The following is a 22,062-nucleotide window of genomic DNA, read 5'->3' as shown; positions in this document are numbered from 1 at the left end:
GCCATTTAGAACGGAGACGAGGAAACACTTTTCTCACAGAGAGTTGTGAGTCTGTGGAATTCTCCGCCTCAGAGGGTGGTGGAGGCAGGTTCTCTGGATGCTTTCAAGAGAGAGCTAGATAGGGCTCTTAAAGATAGCGGAGTCAGGGGATCTGGGGAGAAGGCAGGAACGGGATTCTGATTGGGGATGATCAGCCATGATCACATTGAATGGCGGTGCTGGCTCGGGGGGCCGAATGGCCTACTCCTGCACCTATTGTCTATTGTATAGCATTTACTACCATTTAGATAGGCAAGGACAGATTGGGATAGCCAGAATGATTTTGTGCATGGGAAATCAGGTTTCAGGGTTATTATTTTTTTTGCAGAGGTCAACAAGAAGAGTGATGGGGGCAGGGTGATGGATGTTGTTCATCTGAACTTTAGCAAGGGCTTTGACAAGGCAATTGGCAAGGTGCCAAACGGCAGGCTAGTCAAGAAGGTTAGATTACATGAGAACCCAGATGTGCGAGCCAACTGCATTCAAATGTGAGCAGTGAGCCCTGTACTTTTAAACAGGTCAAAGTGCAATAACCTGTACATTAATGACGAAAGCAGCCATTTAGTCACGATCATTTTCTTTTTATTTGCGTAGGACCTTGCTTTACCCATTTGGCATTGACTGCAATTTAAAAATCACATTTTTGCCAAAAAAGCACTTAGGATATGGGGTGGTGTTGAAAGGTATTGTGTAAACCTTATTTTTTTAAAATATAAATGCAAGACCAATTATTAGGCCAAAACCTTGAATTGCGCCAAAGCAATCGACCACATACTGCTCATCCTGACAGGTTTCAATAACTACTCAGCGCAGAGCCAAGCAGTTTAGAATCGCAGGAGTCATTCCTCATTTAGGATGCATGGGCAATTTCAACACATGCCAACAAAGCCCTGACACAGCATTGTGGAGGCTTTGGTCAGTGAAGCACTTTTTAAAAAAAAGAAGAAAAAGATACATTAGGATTGACAGAGACAGCAAGAGACATTTTATTCATGAATAAATTTGGTGGAAAACTGCAACATTTTACAATAAATATAAAATAAATATAGTGAACCAGTCACTCGCATTCTAGGCACAGATTTGTTCTGTGGCTAGGATGTGAGCATTTCATCACTATTGCAAACAAAATGACAATGCACAATTTCAAAATGCTTTTGAATACGAGGAAAGGTAAAGCATGGGCTGTACATTTCAGAATGAACCTTTCTAATACTTTCCAACTTTGAGCTCCTGGTTGAGATTTTATAACTTTATTGTTAAAGGGGTGCTAACATGTATGCATTTAGAAAGCAATGCCTCCAATAAAGAAAGACATATTATTCAAACGATCCAATTAGTCTGTTAGACTTTGTCTTAAATTCTTAATTTACTATGCAAGTCGTCCCTGGTTTAACTAACCAAATTTGCACAGATAACTTTCTTCACCGTCCTTCACTGTCCACTACACCACCAATTTTGATGTCACCCACAAACCTATTAACCATGTTAGCATGAGCAAAAAAACAAAGTGGTGGATGAGCTCAGCAGGCCAGATAGCATCTGTGGAGTGAATGGTCAGATGACGTTCTTCAGACTGGTGTAGTGGGGAGAAAATGGAAGGGAGATGGGGAGGCGGGGCAGTGCCTGGCAAATGATAGTTGGATACAAGTGACGGAGATGGAGAAAGTAAGTGACGAAGGCTAGAGATGAAAAGGAGTCAAAAGGGTATCAGATAAGGAAATAGGAGGAGTGAAATGGAAAGTCAGAGACAAGGATAAAAGGAAAACAGGACTCGGGGATGGGAGATGAATGTATGAAGAGAAACTGAGCAAGGTGATAGGGCTGCTTATTTAATACCCATACTGACGTTTCTGTCCTTGGCCTCCTTTATTGCCAGAACAAGGCCACACACAAACTGGAGAATTAGTACCTACTTTTCCTCTTGGGTAGCTTACATCCCAATGGCATTCTCCAATTACAAGTAATACTTCATCCCCCCTTTTAATGTATCCTGTCATGGTGTCCACGCATTTCCCACCTTTCTGTCACCTGCTCATTTCCCTTTCTTTGTACACTTGTCTCCCATTTCCCATTTATTCACCCTTCCCAATCCCCTTCGGCCCATATCCCTCCTGCCAGCTTTACTTTTCACTCCTCCTCCTTTCCCCTTATCAGAAACATTTGTCTCCTTTTCATCTGTAACCTTTATCCTTTACTCTACTTACCTACCAATAACCCGCCCCCCCCCCCCCCCCCCACACACACATGTATCCACTAATCACTCTGCCAGGCTTTGTCCTGCCGCAGCTTTTTGCAGCTTTCTCCTACTACTCCAATCAGTTTGAAGAAGGGTCCTGACCTGAAACATCGTCTGTCATTTCCTTCACAGATTCTGCCTGACCTGGTGAGTTCCTCCATCACTTGTTTTAAATGAATGTTGCCAGTGCACAAACAGGTACCTAAAGCCTAACTCCGTTAGGCTTTAGGTACTTGGCCATGGTGAATTTCCAAGTAGATCTGTTCAGCCATTTGGGGGGAAAAAAAATCACCGACAGACAAGTAAACCCTAATGAAAAGTAAATTTAAAGAGAAGTGAAGACAGCCTGTGTCTCTGGATGTCAGTTGCTTATTGCCCTCTTTCTCAAACATCATGCAGTTGTCTGGAGGGGCCTGTACATGATAATCTGCCTGCCCTGCGATTGTAACAGCATTGCTCTACAAGACAAGACAGGAAGGATAGGAGTTTTCCATTTAGCCTCTCACAATTTCAAATGGTGATTTGTGACCCAATTACATTATTCTTTCCACATTACTCAAAGTAAATACAATTCTCTCAAATACCAATCTACCGAGCATCAGGTTCAAATTGGAGAATAGGGCATTTCCAAATAACATTCCAGAATGACAAGGGTCTAATTTTTTGTCTTTCTGACAGCTCTAGATTCATCAGGCTATCGAAATTGTTTAATTGTTTTCCACCACTCCCAAGTTTTCCTTTTCTTAAAAAATTAACTTCACTTTCAAAAGTTCAGGTAATAAAAGCCAATCCCCCTCCCACCCCCACAATTCAATCCTGTCGGGTTTAGACAGCTTTGGGTAAATTTGATCTCAATTCGCTCCAGGTTTACCCACTATCTATAGCAGTACTATAAGAGATCTACAATAATTATAGGCAGCATGAAGTAAATGAGGTGCTTGTGGAGTATAAGGAATGTAAAAAGAATCTTAAGAAAGAAATTAGAAAAGCTAAAAGAAGATATGAGGTTGCTTTGGCAAGTAAGGTGAAAGTAAATCCAAAGGGTTTCTACAGCTATATTAATAGCAAAAGGATAACGAGGGATAAAATTGGTCCATTGGAGAAACAGAGTGGGCAGCTATCTGCAGAGCCAAAAGTGATGGGGGAGATATTGAACAATTTATTTTCTTCGGTATTCACCAAGGAGAAGGATATTGAATTATGTGAGGTAAGGGAAACGAGTAGAGTAGTTATGGATACTATGAGTTTCAAAGTAAAAGAAGTACTGACACTTTTGAAAAATATAAAAGTGGATAAGTCTCCAGGTCCTGACAGGATATTCCCTAGGACATTGAGGGAAGTTAGTTTAGAAATAGCCGGGGCTATGACAGAAATATTTCAAATGTCATTAGAAACGGGAATAGTCCCCGAGGATTGACGTACTGCGCATGTTGTTCCATTGTTTAAAAAGGGTTCTAAGAGTAAACCTAGCAATTATAGACCGGTTAGTTTGACTTCAGTGGTGGGCAAATTAATGGAAAAGATACTTAGAGATAATATATATAAGCATCTGGATAAACAGGGTCTGATTAGGAACAGTCAACATGGATTTGTGCCTGGAAGGTCATGTTTGACTAATCTTCTTGAATTTTTTGAAGAGGTGACTAGGGAGATTGACGAGGGTAAAGCAGTGGATGTTGTCTATATGGACTTTAGTAAGGCCTTTGACAAGGTTCCTCATGGAAGGTTGGTTAAGAAGGTTAAACTGTTGGGTATAAATGCAGGAATAGCAAGATGGATTCAACAGTGGCTGAATGGGAGAAGCCAGAGGGTAATGGTGGATGGCTGTTTGTCGGGTTGGAGGCAGGTGACTAGTGGGGTGCCTCAGGGATCTGTGTTGGGTCCTTTGTTGTTTGTCATGTACATCAATGATCTGGATGAAGGGGTGGTAAATTGGATTAGTAAGTATGCAGATGATACCAAGATAGGGGGTGTTGTGGATAATGAAGAGGATTTCCAAAGTCTACAGGGTGATTTAGGCCATTTGGAAAAATGGGCTGAAAGATGGCAGATGGAGTTTAATGCTGATAAATGTGAGGTGTTACACCTTGGCAGGACAAATCAAAATAGGACGTACATGGTAAATGGTAGGGAATTGAAGAATACAGTTGAACAGAGGGATCTGGGAATAACCGTGCATAGTTCCTTGAAGGTGGAATCTCATATAGATAGGGTGGTAAAGAAAGCTTTTGGTATGCTAGCCTTTATAAATCAGAGCATTGAGTATAGAAGCTGGGATGTAATGTTAAAATTGTACAAGGCATTGGTGAGACCAAATCTGGAGTATGGTGTACAATTTTGGTCGCCCCATTATAGGAAGATGTCAACAAAATAGAGAGAGTACAGAGGAGATTTACTAGAATGTTGCCTGGGTTTCAACAACTAAGTTACAGAGATAGGTTGAATAAGTTAGGTCTTTATTCTCTGGAGCGCAGAAGGGTTAAGGGGGGACTTGATAGAGGTCTTTAAAATGATGAGAGGGATAGACAGAGTTGATGTGATCAAGCTTTTCCCTTTGAGAATAGGGAAGATTCAAACAAGAGGACATGACTTCAGAATTAAGGGACAGAAGTTTAGGGGTAACATGAGGGGGAACTTCTTTACTCAGAGAGTGGTAGCGGTGTGGAATGAGCTTCCAGTGGAAGTGGTGGCGGCAGGTTCGTTGGTATCATTTAAAAATAAATTGGATAGGCATATGGATGAGAAGGGAATGGAGGGTTATGGTATGAGTGCAGGCAGGTGGGACTAAGGGAAAAAAAGTTGTTCGGCATTGACTTGTAGGGCCGTGATGGCCTGTTTCCGTGCTGTAATTGTTATATGGTTATATGGTTATATAGTACACCTACTATCAGACTCTCTCTTGGCCATTGATACTTGAGGAATGCATCAGATGATATTAATTGAACCTACATTGTAAGGACAAGTCAATGTTCAAGGATGGGGAAGAAAAGGCTCAGTGAAAAAAATCTGCAGATTACAAAGCCGAACAAGTCCATTAAGCACTTTTAAATACACTATCAGTAATTAGTTTTCTTAACTCTGCGAAAAAAAAGCTCCCTCAGCATTCAACTCAATTTGTACAAGAATCTGACTGGCACTGAGCTGCTTTCCAATGTTGTGATAATTGTAACCACAAGCCTTGTTATCACATACAACACATAATAAAATAGAATTTTGCAATATTTATAATGCAGTTATCCCAAATATCATACTCATTGCGTTTATCGCTCGCCCTGCCTTTATACTAACAGATTTTATAATCATGCACAACCAATCTGAAAGTCAATGTTGCAACCTTTTCCCTCAACGCCCATTGCATGTTAATCTGAGAAATTACAAAGTAGCATGAATCAGCTTTTTAATGAAATACTATTTACTGATTTACCAATCCACAGGCTTCTGAAGAAACAAATTTCCAAGGACATATTCTTATGGCGTATTCTTAAATTTCATTTTAGTTGAGAACACAGCACAAGTGCTAGCCTCGAATGAGAATTACACACAACTTCAACCCTAGAAACTTAAATATTTCCTTTTACCTGGAAACGGGAGAGGATGGAAGCCAGCACACAAAGTAAAATAGTATGGCTGCTATAGAAAATAAATCAAACTATTAATGGAATGCAGTTTTTAGATGTTTAAGAAGGAACTGCAGATGCTGGAAAATCGAAGGTAGACAAAAATGCTGGAGAAACTCAGCAGGTGAGGCAGCATCTATGGAGCGAAGGAAATAGGCAACATTTCGGGTCAAAACCCTTCGGAATGGGAAGGGGAGTTGAAGTGCTGAGCCACCGGGAGATCAGGTTGGTTATTGCGAACAGAGCAGAGGTGTTCGACGAAGCAATCGCCAAGCCTACGCTTGGTCTCACCGATGTAGAGCAGCTGACATCTAGAACAGCGGATGCAATAAATGAGGCTGGAGGTGGTGCAGGTGAACCTCTGCCGCACCTGGAAAGACTGCTTGTCCTTGAATGGAGTCAAGGGGGGAGGTAAAGCGACAAGTGTAGCATTTCAGGCAGTTGCAAGGGAAAGTGCCCGGAGTGGGGATGGTACGGGTGGGAAGGGACAAATTGACCAGGGAATTCCCCTAACCTGCGCTAACCTGTCTTGAATATCCAACTGTGCACTGAGAATTCAGTACTACACTAATATGAAAGGCAGTGAAAGTGGTATTGAAAATACTTGGTTCAGCGAATATTGACACTGGGAATGGTGAGGGGGGAGGGGTGGGGGGGGGGGGGGGGGGGAGAGGGAATAGGAAAGACAAAAGCAATGCAAGATTTGCACAAAATGTGCAGACCCGAATGAGAACTTGCTTATTTTTTAAGCAACACTTCTTGAACAGAAACAGATAACGTGCAAGTATACTGATATCTCAATCTCATTTCCAGTCCTCACACTTTCTTTATACAACTAATGAATGTTTTGAAACATCATGCAAGCTTGTGTATTTAGATCTATGCAACAATTGAGGCTTCACAATTTTTAATAAATGTGTAGGAGAGAACTGCAGATGCTGGTTTAATTCGAAGGTAGACACAAAAAGCTGGACTAACTCATCGGGACAGGCAGCATCTCTGGAGAGAAGGATTGGGTGACGTCTCGGATCAAGACCCTTCTTCAGACTGAAGGGTCGCAACACAAAACGTCACCCATTCCTTCTTTCCAGAGATGCTGCCTGCCCCACTGAGTTACTCCAGCATTTTGTATCTACCTTCAATTTTTAATAAATCTACGTCTGCAAAGACCAGGGTAAAACATAGAATTATCTGAACAGATTAAAGGAAAGCAGACAACGCAAATGGGATGGTAAAAGCAGTTGTATTGTTCAATACATCATGTTTTATATTTCATCACTACACCAAAACCTGCTGTCAATGATGCAGAGTTTTGTCCTGGATGGCCATGAAGTAACCTCTTTACAGAATGTATATAATATTCCAACTCATTCTAGGTTGAATAAGACAAATAGAATTTGTGTGTTAAGGTGAATGACAACCTGGTGATGCTAGGAATGGGAAATTTTCCATCTAAACAGGAATAAAATATAACGATTACTGGTTCTGCCATAATGCTTCAGTGTTCCTAAGTACCCTTACATTAAAGAAAATCACAGTACAAAACAATGCCAACAGGAAAAACGGTTAGACAATAGGTGGGGGAGTAGGCCATTCAGCCCTTTGAGCCAGCACCGCCATTCACTGTGACCATGGCTGATCATCCACAATCAGTACCCCGTTCCTGCCTTCTCCCCATATCCCTTGACTCCACTATCTTTAAGAGCTCTATCTAAAGCCCCTGTCCCACTTAGGCGATTTTTTCAGCAACTAGGTTGTTTTCACATGGTCGCGGGGGTGACGTCTGTAGTCCTCTCAAGTCTCCTAAAGAGTCATAATGTTTATCTGGTTGCCGCTGGATTTTGAAATGTTCAAACCTTTTTGACGACTGTGGGTTTGACGTAGCTTGTCTTCTTCTGTTGCCGGTGCTGTCATAGGTTGTCGCCTGGAAGACGCAGGTTGTCACCAGGTGACGTTGGTTGCCGTCAGGTGCTGACTTCGGTGAATTCCAATGGCGACCACCTACATCAACCTACGTCAACAGGTACCGGCGACTGAAATGTCTTCAGTTGTCGCCAACAGAGTCGTTGCTTGTCGCGGGTGGACTTAGGTTGACTATGGTTGTCGCCTGTGTGGCCGTAGGATGTCGTAGGTGGACGTCCTGATCGGTCGCCGGTAGCTTGCCGTAGCTTGACGTCGACCCGGGTGGTAGGTTGTTGTAAACAGTGTTGTGGGGGGGGGGGGGGGGGGGTATCCAGTTGCCGCTTTTTCGGCGACCTGCTACAACTGTGACAGTCGCTGAAAAATTTGCCTAAGTGGGACAGGCCCTTTCCATTGAAAGCATCCAGAGAATTGGCCTCTGCTAACTTCTGAGGCAGAGACTTCCACAGATTCACAACTCTCTGGGTGAAAGAGTTTTTTCCTCATCTCCGTTCTAAATGGCCCACCCCTTATTCTTAAACTGTTGCACCTGGTTCTGGACTCCCCCATCATTGGGAACATGTTTTCTGCCTCTAGCCTGTCCAATCCCTTCATAATCTTATATGTTTCAATAAGATTCCCTCTCATCTTTCTAAATTCCAGAGTATACAAGCCCACCCGCTCCATTCTATCAACATTTGACTACCGTCATCTCGGGAATTAACCTTGTGAACCTACGCTGCACTCTGTCTATAACAAGAATGTCCTTCCTCAAATTGGGAGACCAAAACTGCATACAATACTTCAGGTGTGGTCTCACTAGGGCCCTGTACAACTGCAGAAGGACCTCTTTACTCCTGTACTCAACGTCTCTTGTTATGAAGGCCAACATGCCATTACCTTTCTTCACTGCCTGCTGTGCCTGCATGCTTACTTAGTGATTGATGAACAAGTACCCCCAGATCCCATTGTACTTCCCCTTTTCCCAATTTGACACCATTCAGATAATAATCTTTCCTGTTTTTGCCACCAAAGTGGATAACCTCACATTTATCCACATTAAACTGCATCTGCCATGCATCTGCCCACTCGCCCAACCTGTCCAAGTCACCCTGCATCCTCATAGCATCCTCCTCACAGTTCACACTGCTACCCAGTTTTGTGTCAGCTGCAAATTTGCTTTCAGATTTGCATCAGAAGTGTATCAGATTTGCAATAACAAAGTCCCCCCACCCACCCAAGAATTTTAAAAAAGTAAAGTAACAAGTAGAGGGATGTTTATTTGCTACTGCAAGATAAAAATACTATTATTATTTTTATTGTGTATCATTGCATGCGTGCCAATAGAAGCAATTGCTTGCCAATTTCACCTTTGTTAAAACTGACAGATTGTGTTCTGAAGAGACAAGGGTGCCTGATTACTGTGATAACTTTCATATCAGTTTCCAAAGTAACTTTTGAGGTGGTGCCCTAGTTCTCAATCGATATTGCGTGATAGCCAATTCATCCCCTGTACCTACAGATAGTACTATTAATTCATCAAATGCATCAGGATCCATTTCACAGTACTGAAACACTTATAACTATCTGCACCAGAATGGTGCTCAGAAACCTAAAGATGTTCCCTCAGAAACCTAAAGATGAGAACCTCAGAAACAGTTCACCTTTAAATTAAGACAAATTTCAATCCAAGTGAACAAGAGGTTCCGTTGTTTTGAGTTGAGTCCGTGACAAGGTAGTTATAATGGGATTTAAATTAGTTTAAGCTGTAGGCATGTTATGGTTTGTCAGAGATCAGTTGAGGCACAGACTTGTACCTCTGTAGAGAAAAAAAAACAACCTCTTAAAATAGAAAAGAAGTGTGGGATATATATTTACAATACGTCCTGTCAACAACAGGAAATAATGGGCATCTTAATCTCCTTCTATGGATAATGTGGGAAAGAAAGAAGAAAATAACACAAAGGAAACAGAAAATACTCCCTGCCATAGTAGGCCATTCGGCCCTACGAGCCAGAACCGCCATTCAATATGATCACGGCTGATCATCGAAAATCAGTACCCCGTTTCTGCTTTCTCACCATATCCCTTGGTTCAGTTAACCCTAAGAGCTACATCAAACTCTCTCTTGAATACAGTCTGTCCACTTGCAGAACACTTTCATGTGTATATTACGCAACACTTTTTCCTTGACAAGCCAGATTTAGTTCCTCAGTCCCGTGACTTTGTCTGAAGAAGGGACTCGACCTGAAACATCACCCATTCCTTCTCTCCAGAATGCTGCCTGTCCTGCTGAGTTACTCCAACATTTTGTGTCAATCTTTGGTTTAAATCTGCAGTTCCTTCCTACACTAGTTTTCTCAGTAATAAGTTGACTGCTTCAAGCAAGAGAGAACACAATTGCCAAGTTAGAAACTGATGTAAATTACAATGCTTATGTTGGTAGGTTCTGTTAGCTGTGTCAGTTATGCACATCCAAACCAAGACCACCTTTAAAAACAGAATGGAGAGTGCTGCCCTCCACAGGGAGACTGCATTACCATTGGCAACTAAGATGTATTTGCCAGATCCTGAGCTCAATCTTCTACTGGGCACTGTCCTTTAGTTGCGAAACCACACAAGGAAGTGAAATGAAATAACAGGAGATAATGCACAGCAGATGCAGGGATCTGGAGCAAAAAAAAAACTGCTGGAGGAAGTCCAGTAACATTTGTGGCGTGGGCGAGGGATTGAGAAGCATACAACCAAGCGGCAGAGGGAAATAGAGCGAGAAAGAATAAAAATCGCAGGGGGAAGAGGCGAATTGAATATCATACTCAAAATCCTGTCTGGGACTGAACTTGGAGGCCTGGAAATTGAGCTAGAAGCCACAGAGGTAAAGCCTGACCCAAATCGTTGATAATTCCTTCACCACCATCTGCATCCCCACCCACAACAGATACTGCTCAACCTGCTAAATTCCTCCAGCAGTTTATGTTTTGCTGAATAAAATAAACCACTGCAGTCAAGATGGACCCTGGAGTGGCAGCCATTACTCTTTGTTGTCTTCTTGGAAATCTTTGTCTTTGAAGTAATGGATCATCTAATCCATACATGACTCGTGTCAAACTTTGTTTGATGAAAACCCTGTTAAGTGCTTTTGTAAATTTGACATTAAAGGTGCTAAATAAATCTTGTTCTGGGAGTTGAGCTTGAACATAGCTAAAGTTTAACTTGTACCTAGTAAATTATTCTAAATAATGTTGGCCCACTGTGTAAATAAATTGGGAAGATATCTATTTAAGTAGCACCATGGTTCTTACCAATTACATAGGTCTTTTGGCTAACAGCAAAACATTAAAGGGCCTGTCCCACTGTACGAGGTAATTCAAGAGTTCTCCCGAGCTGTCCCCTGATTCGAACTCGAAGAATGTCCGTAGCGGGTCCGTAGGAGTTTGTGGATGTCTCGTAGCAGCTCGTACGAGTAACGGTAGGTACTCGGGAAATCAGGTAAACTCGTGACGTTTTTTCAACACTGTGAAAAATGTCCACGAGTAAAAAAAAAACTTGTGATGAAAAAATGGTCAGTTTTGACTCGTACGAGCCGCTTCGAGACATCCACGGACTCCTACGGAGCCTGTAAGAACATTGTCCGAGCTCGAATCAGGGGAAAACTTGGCCGGACTCTTGAATTACATCGTACAGTGGGGCAGGCCCTTAAGGAACATGGCCCATTTAGTCAAGCACATGCATTTAAGACAGACAGACACAGACACACACACACACGCCACACTGCTCCAAAGAAGTCAAATGAGGGCTTGAGGAACACCATCTCATCTATTACACTGCCACCTTTTAGCCTGATGCTCATAGACCTCAGGCACCACTAAGTTATGATTGTCCGTAGACATAGGTCGTTCTAACAGATGCCACACAATGTGGGATCATTTCCAACATTTGATGGTTTCATTGCATAGTCTGAGTCATTACTGTTAGCCCTTCAATACACTAATGTTAGGATGTCCCAAGGCTAGGAATTTGTCGTCCCACCTCAACAGTGGAGAGGATAGGAAGTTGCCAAGCCAAGGTCAGAAATAGAAGAGAACAAAGGCAGGAAATGTCAGTGCAAGCTACCCCTTAACCTTACTTGAAGAATGATCCTTGTGATGTGTAAAATAAAATCAAGAAATTTAAGGCAGCTATCATAAAATTGACCAATGAGAGAAAAATTGCAGAGCTAAAAAACAAACGGCAGTTCAGGCAGCAACTGTGGAGGAAATGGACAAATGGAAATTCAAAATTGTGACCCCAGACTGATGGATTGGTTGGGGGGAGCTGGGGAGAAAGCTGGAAAATTGAGAGGTGGTGGTGAGACAAAGAATAGCAAGTAATAAGTGGATAGAGATGAGGGGCGGGTTCCACCCTCACCCTGGCTTCACATTTCATCCATCTTTCCTTATCTGACATCCTTTTGTCATCATTTCACTTCCAGCCTTTGTCACTCACTTGACCCATCCGCCACTCACCCCACTTCACTTGTATCCACTTATAGCTTGCCAGACTTTGCCCCATCTCTTTTCCTGTTTTCTCCCCCTAACTCCATCAGTCTGAAGAAGAATACCAACCCAAAATGTCGTCTGTCCATTCCCTCCACAGATGCTGCCTGATCCACTAAGTTCCTCCAGCAGATTTTGCTCAAGATTCAAGCATCTTGTTTCTTGCGACCCGTTAAAAATGTACAGAGCTGCAAATCAAATGTAGTCCAAACTATTAGAGATCTTGTTACTCATTTGTATGAAATATTGATGCAACAATTCCTCAAGTACTATATTTAACTCAAGTGCTGACGGGCTGATCAACTTTGCTGACAAAATGCATTCTCTCCCAAGTAAACATCCACAAAATCACACTTTTCCAACAGAAAAGTCTGACAGAGTTCCTTTCAGAAACAGTTCCATGGATAAAAGAGTTACCCGTAATAGGAATATTCAATGTCACTGCAGATCACACAAATGGAATTTGTACAATTCATTTGTAGCACCAAGTGCCCCAGGTCTCTTCAATGGACTTATCAATATTCACTAATAACAAACTATTACATCAGCTGATAAAAAGGTTAAGAGTCTGAAGAACATGCCATTTACTTTCTTCACAGCCTGCTGTACCTGCATGCTTACTTTCAGTGACTGATGCACAAGGACATCCATGTCCCATTGCACCTCCCCATTTCTTAATCTGACACCATTCAGATTATATATCTGCCTTCTTGTTCGTAAAGAATTACATGTCACCACTATGGCATTCAGGGACAATTTCCAGCAACACGTCTTCAAGCAAAAAAAGAGTGGAAATTTCAAACACTGAAACAAAACACGATCAAATTTCAAAGTTTTTTCGTTGATGGCAAAGATAAAAAAACTATGACAGGGAATAGAGTAAATTACAAATCAATGATCTCATGGAATGGCAAATCAAACTTGACAAACTGAAAGGTTTACACATCTGTAACATCCAGTAAATCTTTGATCCATCATTTTGAATGTAATAAACCCCCACATTATGGAGAGATTACATTCCTAAAAAAATAATTCTGTAACTCGAAATCTCAACAAAATGACAAAATTCGATGTTTCCCTTTGCATTCTATGTGTAGTTATATTTTCTTCCATTCACAATTTTTAATATATAGTTACGTGATGGGGGGAAATAGAATATTTAGTCTTTATCTCAAATTTGTGAAATCTGTAAAAGGAAAATTTCCAGCACATGAACTGTCACAACATGGGAGTGTCAGGTAGTTGAACTGATTGCAAGGCAGGACATGATGGGAATTTCAAGTAAATTGGGAAAGAATTGTGCAGTAATATCCAAAACATAAATGCAATTGTTTCTGTTAACTGGGATAAGGTTCTATCAGGTTTTGTAACCTATTGAAGAGGCCGCAGAACAGAATCTTGTAAATACCTTTTGTTATGATACCAAAGATTTTTCAATGCAGTGACCATTACATTAACTTGTCTGTGCCTTGAAAAGACAAAACACGAAATCCAGATCAACATGTCAGTTATCAAATTGAAAACATTAGAAGGTATGTTTGCTGAGACTGAGCTTTATGGACGTGTTAAGACAATAGGTGCAGGAGTAGGACATTCGGCCCGTCGAGCCAGCACCTCATTCACTGATGATCATGGCTGATCATCCACTCAGTACCCAATCCCTGCCTTCTCACCAAATCCCCTGACATCCGCTATGTTAAGAGCTCTATCACTCTCTCTTGAAAGCATCCAGAGAATTGGCCTCCACTGCCTTCTGAGGCAGATAATCTCACAGATTCACAACTCTCAGGGTGATAAAAAAGTTTTTCCTCATCTCCATTCTAAATGGCTACCCCTTATTATAAACTGTAGTCCCTGGTTCTGGACTCCTTATGTCCAACATCGGGAACATGTTTCCTGCCTCTAGCGTGTCCAATCCCTTAATAATCTAATATGTTTCAATAAGATCCTCTCATCCTTCTAAATTCCAGAGTATACAAACCAAGCCACTCTGTCTATCAAGTAATGTAACAGTCCGCCATCAAGAAGGGGAATTAACTAATCGCTGGATTCCCTCAATAGCAAGAATGTCCTTCTCAAATTTGGAGACTATTCATCATCGTTGAAAATATAGCGAGGTAGTGGTGCTGGTTTCCAACGGGAACCGTGACAGACGCACCACATAATCTCCGTCCACCAGTTCCTATGAAACTGAGCAGACACAACTGAAATATGCCCCCACTCCAACTTCTATCTCGGAGTACAGACCCTTGACAGGACCTTTTCCTTCAAGGAAACATCTCAAAAGAACAGCATTAAGGTGAAGCCAGAAACAATCTCTCAGTAAGCTTGCTGGCTCAAAGTGGGGGGCAGCAGATTCCCCACACTGCGCATTTAAAAGCACTAGCCCTTACAATTTCTTCAGACGAATAGATGTGCTAATCCTGTTTGGTCCAGGTCATCCCACACACACCATGTGACACCCAATTGAACTCAACAATGAGGATCATCACAGGAAAACAATGCCATTCAACACCACTCCCCTGGTATCCAGGTCACTGCCAACATAGCCCCTTGACACATCGGCGAATAGTCCTCACTCAAAGGAGGCTCAAAAGACCAAAAACTCCAAATGATATCCAGGTACCTGCCAATTCACATGACATCTTCAACCCACCCACTGTCAAATTCCATTAGACGAGCAATTGGAAGAAATCACCACCAGCTGGATTTCACCATAAACCATCAGCTTGGAAAAAGGAATGGAATTTTATCCAAGGACGTCCAAATAAACATCTGGTTTGGTGACCCACCCTGGCCCAATCTCCCAAGGAAGCAAGAAGTGGACTATAACCAAAATAGATTCAGGAAAGGGACATGGCCCCTGCTTGGCCCAGCCTCACAAATGGGGCAGCAGCCAAACCACGTGTGCTTGTGGAGAGCAGCAAACAATACAACACATCAAGGAATAGGTGCATAAAATCCTGAACAAATGGTAAGACTCAAAGGAGGATTGTCACCCTTCATACAGCTTATTATCAAGATAACAATGCTTGGCTAAAGGACTTTGCATACCACTAACAGAATCAACTATTACACTTATTCCAAAAAAAGATAAAGATTTAGAAGATCCGGGCTCGTACAGAGCTATATCACTTTTAAATACAGATCAGAAAATTTTAGCAAAGATTTTATCAAGAAGATTAAGCAAATATATTAGTAAATTGATAAACCCTGATCAAACGGGGTTTATACCTAAAAGATACTCATTTAATAATCTGAGACGTCTGTTTAATATAATGTACTCGCATAAAGTAGAGGAAGAAGATATATCAATTATTTCTTTGGATGCAGAGAAAGCATTTGATCAGGTAGAGTGGCAATACTTATATAAAGTACTACAAAAATTTAATATGGGAGAGAATTTTATAAGATGGGTAAAATTATTATATGATAAACCGATGGCAAGAATTTTAACTAATAACATGTTATCTCAAAAATTTCAACTATCAAGGGGTAATAGGCAGGGATGTGCACTATCACCCCTGCTATTTGCCCTTATGATAGAACCCCTGGCTGAAAGTATAAGAATTCATCCGAATATTCAGGGCTATAATACCAGAGACTCAAAGAATAAAATCTCATTATATGCAGACGATATACTTTTATATATTACAAAGTCACAAACGAGCATACCAAATTTATTAAACTTAATAGAGGAATTTGGGTCTTTTTCTGGATATAGAATAAACTGGAATAAAAGTGAAATCATGACATTAAAACCTCAAGAACCTACACACTTACTGAAGTTCCCCTTTAAAATCGCAACAGAAAAATTTAAATATTTGGGTATTCAGATTACTAGAAAATATAAAGCATTATTCAATGCTAATTTCATGCCTTTATTAAATAAACTTAATACGTTGATTAAATTTTGGAAAACACTTCCCTTATCATTATTAGGTAGAATAAATGCAATAAAAATGATCTTCCTACCACAATTACTATACCTATTTCAATCTATACCGGTATATATACCAAAATACTTTTTTTTTAAATTAGACTCTAATATTACTAATTATATTTGGGACTATAGATCACATAGAATCACAAAAAAACACTTATGTAAACCAAAAGAGGTCGGGGGACTTTCACTTCCGAATTTTATGTATTATTACTGGGCAGTGCATATTAAGAATATGATTTATTGGTTGGATAGTGCTACCCAACAGACAGAATGGATAAAAATGGAGAAGGAGGATTGCCATCCTAGTAATATAGGAACGATCCTCTTCTCCCCAAAAAAACTGAATAACACAATATATAAGAAGAACCCAATTATATATGGTACAATAAGAATTTGGAAACAAATAAAATTATCTTTAAAATTAAGAAATCTATCACTGTTAATGCCAATAGCGAATAACCCTTTATTTAAACCATCTCTTATTGATAAGACATATAACCAATGGGAAAGTCTCGGAATTAGAAGGATCGGGGATATGTATGAAATGGGAAACTTACTATCATTCCAACAATTACAATTAAAATTTAAATTGAAAAACAACCAATATTTTAAATATCTTCAGATTTGCGATTTCGTGAAAAAATATATACAAGGATATCAAAAAGTAACTCCTGACTTATTGGAAGAGGCAATGAATATTGAAGCTGACTCACAAAAATTAATATCATATTTATATAATAGTATTCTAAATATAGACCTACCATCGACAGAGGTACTTAGAGAAGAGTGGGAACGGGAACTAATGATAAAAATTACGAAGGTTAAATGGGAAAAATACCTGATATATATTCACAAATGTTCAATTAATGTAAGACATAATTTAATTCAATTTAAAATTGTACATAGATTATATTACTCAAAAACAAGATTGAACAAATTTTATCCAAATATATCCGCCACTTGTGATAAATGTCTAGCCCAAAAGGCAACTATAACACACTCCTTAGTCTCCTGCATAAAACTTTATAGATTTTGGAATTATATTTTTGAAATATTTACAAAATTATTCAAGACAAGAATGGAACCTAATACTGAAATGATTATATTTGGCGTAATGGAAGATGGGAATAAATTGAACACATCTCAAAATCTATTCCTTAACTATGGTTTAATAATAGCAAAAAAATTAATTCTTAAATTTTGGACGGGTACATCAATACCAACGCTTAAAATGTGGATTGCAAGTATGTTGGACACCGCTCATCTTGAGGAAATGCGATTCCTCCTAATGGATAAATCAGACCAATTCATAACGAGTTGGTCTCCATTCGTCGTTTTTTTGGAATCATATGGTGCAACACAATTGTAAAAAATAACTGTTTCAGGACTGGACGAGGGTTGGTCAAGACTATAAATAATGATCTCCTCTTTTTTTCTTTTCTTCTCTCTATTCTCTCTCTCAACTTTTTTCATTTACTCGTTTTCTTTTTTCACACACTATATATTTCACATCTTTCTATCCTTTCCTATCTAACTTCTTTTTCTTATTCTAATCTTTTTTCAGTGTAACAAAAAAAAAAAAGAAGTTGTACATAAAATGTATTATGAAAATATATATTAGGCACTTTGGTGCCATATGACTGTACTTACTTCTAATAAAATAAAATATTAAAAAAAAAAAAAAAAAAAAAAAAAAACTGGGATAAGGTTCTATAGTTTTGTAATTATTGAAGAGGCCGCAGAACAGACATCTTGTAAATACCTTTTTGCTATGATATCTTTTCAATGCAGTGACCATTACATTAACTTGTCTGTGCCTTGAAAAGACAAACACGAAATCCAGATCAACATGTCAGTTATCAAATTGATAAACATTAGAAGGTATGTTTGCTGAGACTGAGCTTTATTGAAGTGTTTAAGACAATAGGTGCAGGAGTAGGACATTCGGCCCGTCGAGCCAGCACCGCCATTCACTGTGATCATGGCTGATCATCCACATTCAGTACCCAATCCCTGCCTTCTCACCATATCCCCTGACTCCGCTATGTTTAAGAGCTCTATCTAACTCTCTCTTGAAAGCATCCAGAGAATTGGCCTCCACTGCCTTCCGAGGCAGATAATCTCACAGATTCACAACTCTCTGGGTGAAAAAGTTTTTCCTCATCTCCATTCTAAATGGCCTACCCCTTATTCTTAAACTGTAGTCCCTGGTTCTGGACTCCCCCAACATCGGGAACATGTTTCCTGCCTCTAGCGTGTCCAATCCCTTAATAATCTAATATGTTTCAATAAGATCTCCTCTCATCCTTCTAAATTCCAGAGTATACAAACCCAGCCACTCCATTCTATCAACATATAACAGTCCCGCCATCCCGGGAATTAACCTCGCTGTACTCCCTCAATAGCAAGAATGTCCTTCCTCAAATTTGGAGACTATTCATCATCGTTGAAAACATTAGCGACGTAGTGGTGCTGGTTTCCAACGGGAACCGTGACAGACGCACCACATATCTCCGTCCACCAGTTCCTATGAACTGAGCAGGACCAAACTGAAATATGCCCCCACTCTAACCTACCTCGGAGTGACCCTTGACAGGACCCTATCCTTCAAGGAACATCTCAAAAGAACAGCAGCTAAGGTGAAGTCCAGAAACAATCTCCTCAGTAAGCTTGCTGGCTCAAAGTGGGGGGCAGCAGCCCCCACACTGCGCATTTCAGCACTAGCCCTTGCATTTTCTTCAGCCGAATATTGTGCCCCTGTTTGGTCCAGGTCATCCCACACACACCATGTGGACACCCAATTGAACTCAACAATGAGGATCATCACAGGAACAATCCGTTCAACACCACTCCCCTGGCTCCCTGTCCTATCCAACATAGCCCCTCCACACATCCGGCGAATAGTCCTCACTCAAAGGATGCTCCAAAAGACCAAAAACTCCCCTCACCTGCGAATTCACATGGACATCTTCAACCCACCCACTGCTCGACTTCCATCTAGACGAGCAATTTGGAAGAACCCACCACCAGCTGATTTCACCATCCAATCAGCTTGGAAAAAGGAATGGGAGTCCAAGGACGTCCCAAATAAACATCTGGTGTCAGACCCCACCCTGGCACCAATCTCCCAAGGAAGCAGTGGACGACGCTGAATAGATTCAGGACTGGACATGGCCCCTGCTTGGCCAGCCTTCACAAATGGGGCAGCAGCCCAACCCCACGGTGTGCTTGTGGAGAGCAGCAAACAATACAACACATCATTGAAGCATGCCCTCAACAAAGACTCAAAGGAGGACTTGTCACCCTTCATACAGCAGATCAAGAGGCAACTGCTTGGCTAAAGGACTTTGCATTCGCTAAATAAATAAATATGAACTTCCACCGCTGGAAGTATAGGATTTTGGTATGTGTGCTTTATCATTATTCCTTACAATGTTATGTACGACAGTGATCGCAACTTCTAGCGAGCCAACGGCCATCCACACTTCATTAGCTCATTTGACAGGTCTTGTTTTTGGTCCTGCTGGGGGTCCACATGCCCCTCCGCACCTGGAAAACCAGGTGGGGGAGATTGTTTAGTCACCGACTATCTGACCATGGAGCAGGTAGCACGGGATCACATGGTACCCGTGGTGGGGGGAACTCCCCCCGACCTGACCTTGCACACAATACTCTAGGTGTGGTCTCACTAGGGCCATGTGGAACTGCAGAAGGATCTCTTTGCTTCTATACTCAACTCCTCTTGTTATGAAGGACAACATGCCATTAGCTTTCTTCACTGACTGCTGTACCTGCATGCTTACTTTCAGTGACTGATGAACAAGGAGCCCCAGATCTCTTTGTACTTCCCCTTTTCCCACCGACACCATTCAGATAATAATCTGCCTTCCTGTTTATGCCACTAAAGTGGATCACCTCACATGTATCCACATTAAACTGCATCTGCCATGAATCTGCCCACTCACCCAACCTGTCCAAGTCACCCTGCATCCTTATAACATCCGCCCCACAGTTCACACTGCCACGTAGCTTTGTGTCATCTGCAAATTTGCTAATGTACTTTGAATCCTTTCATGTAAATCACTGATGTATATTGTAAATAGCTGCGGTCCCACTAGTCACTGCCTGCCATTCTGAAAGGGACCAGTTAATCTCTACTCTTTGTTTCCTGTCTGCCAACCAATTTTCTATCCATGTCAGTACCCTACCCCCAATACCATGTGCTCTAATTTTGCCCACTAATCTCCTATGTGGGACATTATCAAATGCTTTCTGAAAGTCCAGGTACACTACATCCACTGGCTCTCCCTTGTCCATTTTCCTAGTTACATCCTCAAAAAATGCCAGAAGATTAGTCAAGCATGAAACACTCAGTCTCTGGAATGAGCTGTCAGACAAAGTTACAGAAGCGACTTTTACCATTATGATTTCTACAAGACATCTGGATAGATATGGATAGCAAGGGTTTAGAGGGCTCTGGGCTGAATGCAGGGAAATGGGACCAACCCAAATTGGCAACTTGCTCACCAGGGAAAATTGGGCAAGAAGCATATTTACATGCAGACAATACTCCCAAGTATGTTGACTGTCAATTTGTTTTTCCTATTCCTCTCTGAAAGGAATCCACATGATTGGACCTCTGTTCCAGTTTACAGCTGGTTTCAAAGAGGCACACTATGAATTGGCAGTCACAGATTATAATCTACAAATATTAAGAATGTGTCTGGAACACCATTCTTTTGAAACCATCCACACAATTAGATAAGGATCCAAAACAACTTTAATATTTTGCTTGAATGGACCTAGATGATCAAGCAAAACTGTTTTTCATGCCTGGGAAGGCTGAATAAGGTCATTGTCCCGCTAATCAACACATCCAAAATAGGAGGTAGACACAAAATTCTGGAATAACTCAGCGGGTCTGAAGAAGGGTCTCGACCCGAAACGTCACATATTCCTTCTCTCCAGAGATACTGCCTGTCCCGCTGAGCTACTCCAGCATTTTGTGTCTACCTTCGATTTAAACCACCATGTTCTTTCACACACATCCTAATTAGGTACAGATCTCATTTTAGTTGCCACAAGGCGAAAACCTGAACTAATCAGGACAGGAATGTTCCAATATCCCCGGAACTCACCCAAGCAGCCTGTGAAGGCAAGTAGTTTGTGACTACCGGTGACACTACCGGGAGAAATTACTGGGGACCATTTTTACCTGGGCGACCCTTCTGGAACTACATGCAGCGGCCGGGACAAGAGGCTGAGAGCTGGAGCTGCCCTTCCGTCGCCAACCCGAGGATGACACTAGGGCTAGACACAAAATGCTAGAGTAACTCAGCGGGTCAGGCAGCATCTTTGGAGAAAAGGAATAGGGGAGACCTTTCTTCAGACTGAGTCAAGGGAGAGGGAACCGAGAAATGTGTAAAAGTACATAGAACAAATTAATGGAAGCTATGTTAAAAGACAGATCAAAGACAGAGGGGCGCCGGGTGCTGTGGCCTGACCGCGCCGTCTCACGGGCCTGGGTGAGCGGTCAGGTGAGGCACCCTCTCGCTGTAACGGCCGCTGGGTTGAAGCGGTTGTCGGCGGCGCTCACCGTGAGGTGTTGAGGCGATGGCCGGGCGGGCGGGCGGACGGAGCTCCGGGTCCCTGAGGCGATGGCCGGCGGTGCCTAGTGCGCGGGGTTGACGACGTTGTCAGCGGCGCTCACCGTGAGGCGTCGATGGACGGTCGGAGGGTGGGCGGAGCTCCGGCTCCATGACGTCATTCACGGCCGGGCCAGCTCACTCT

At 41.6% G+C, this 22,062-nt stretch overlaps 1 protein-coding gene across 2 annotated transcripts in view; it reads right to left on the bottom strand.

Annotated features, from left to right (window-relative positions):
• Positions 1–22,062, bottom strand: part of LOC116988942 (NADPH--cytochrome P450 reductase) — an 82,578-nt gene extending 60,516 nt beyond the window's left edge. The window contains exons 1-2 of one of the 2 annotated variants that reach the window (XM_033045987.1): positions 21,869–21,968; positions 21,488–21,582 (exon numbers count right to left, since the gene is read on the bottom strand). The gene's annotated coding sequence lies outside the window, so the exon portion shown is untranslated. Of the gene's footprint in view, positions 1–21,487; positions 21,583–21,868 lie in introns of both variants that reach the window. The other variant, XM_033045986.1, reaches the window with a different exon arrangement.

Source organism: Amblyraja radiata, chromosome 28 (assembly GCF_010909765.2).
Source record: "Amblyraja radiata isolate CabotCenter1 chromosome 28, sAmbRad1.1.pri, whole genome shotgun sequence".
Classification (NCBI taxonomy): domain Eukaryota; kingdom Metazoa; phylum Chordata; class Chondrichthyes; order Rajiformes; family Rajidae; genus Amblyraja; species Amblyraja radiata.
This window is presented reverse-complemented; position numbering and strand designations above follow the sequence as displayed.